Source organism: Tupaia chinensis, unplaced genomic scaffold (assembly GCF_000334495.1).
Source record: "Tupaia chinensis unplaced genomic scaffold, TupChi_1.0 Scaffold000061_1, whole genome shotgun sequence".
NCBI lineage: Eukaryota > Metazoa > Chordata > Mammalia > Scandentia > Tupaiidae > Tupaia > Tupaia belangeri.
The window spans coordinates 1,631,953-1,633,378 of record NW_006159519.1 but is presented as its reverse complement, the minus strand read 5'-3'; the positions used below and the strand labels follow the sequence as shown (position 1 = coordinate 1,633,378).

At 49.6% G+C, this 1,426-nt stretch overlaps 1 pseudogene; it reads right to left on the bottom strand.

Annotated features, from left to right (window-relative positions):
* LOC114004557 (40S ribosomal protein S3 pseudogene) overlaps positions 1 to 951 on the bottom strand; it is a 6,282-nt pseudogene extending 5,331 nt beyond the window's left edge.
* Positions 952 to 1,426: the final 475 nt, after the last annotated feature.

The window sequence follows — 1,426 nt, the reverse complement described above, 5'->3', positions numbered from 1 at the left end:
CCAAAGCCCAGCTACAAAAATGGGCACTTATTTTTTTTTTAATTTGCTAGAGAGCACATGTGCTGAGAGAGAGAGAGAGGGAGTGAGAAAGCACCGCCTGCAGGTAATGGTCATAGGCAATCCTCCATTTCTCCTCTGGGGTTTTGCACACACATGTGCTTGTGCCCAGTGTTTATCGAGCCTCTGGCCCAGGACTTGGCCTGTGCTACTGGTCATGTGCCATCCACCACCTCAGCCGTCACAGAACCAGCTGGCCTGAAGTGGGGACTTGTAAACAGAGGCTGCGAATTGTAGTTCTTTCTTTTTATAGTTTTTTTTTGCTATAGGGCATGTGCACTCGCCAGACAGACAGAGAGACAGAGAGACAGAAAGCGAGAAATCACCCCCCAGGGGGGATGGTCACGCCGCAATCCCTTCTCCTCCATTCTCCTCTTGGGATCTTGGACACACACACACACACACGTGCCCGGCGTGAGTTTTAAGCCACCGGGTCCAGAACGCGAACCGCGATCGGCTACATGGGAGTCCAGCGACATAGCCATTATGCTAACTGCTGGCCCCCAGATTATGTTTCTATACACCTTCCTAATCTAGATGTGTAATCGGAATTTTTCGTGGCACTGCGGTGTAAATGCCTCCACCTCTCTGAACCTTTGCTAGAGTCTGTTAAATACTAAGTCTTCTATGAATGATCATCAGATGAAATCAAGGAAAAGGACTGACTCCCATGTCTGGGGAGGGGACAGGATCAACAAGTTCACCTTTCCGTAGCTAGAAAGTCGCCGAGCCCAGATCTCAACCCAGAAGTGCCTCCAAAGCCCTCACAGTAAGCCCTGCACCCTACTGCATGTTGCTCACAGGCCGGAAGAAGACTCACCCACGGTGGTACTCCTCCGGGAAGTAACAGCACCTGCTCTGCAACCCCTGCATGGCTGCTACTGCTATTACCATCCTGTGTGGCTGGCATGAGGTGATATTTGGATAGCGGACCACAAATAGACAGGCAGGAGCTGAAAATACGGAGAAGCAGGCAATAAAGAGCCCACGAATATTCTGCCATGAGGGTTTAGAACAGAATGCAGTGGCCAGGTACCTAGTTGTGGAGGGCATAAATAAAATTTTTAAAAATAATAATTCTTAAAAAGAAGGGACCAGCAGTTGGCATAATAGCTATGTCGCTGGACTCCCATGAAGTCGACCGTGGTTTGAGTCCTGGACCTGGTGGCTTAAACTCACACTGGGTGTGAGTGCATACGTGCCCCGAGAGGAGAATGGAGGAGAAGGGATTGCGGAGTGGCCATCCCCCCGGGGGTGATTTTTCGCTTTCTGTCTCTCTGTCTCTCTCTGTCTTCCTGGCGAGTGCACGTGCCCTATAACAACAACAACAACAACAACAACAACAAAAACCTCTCCAAAAAAAGAAAAA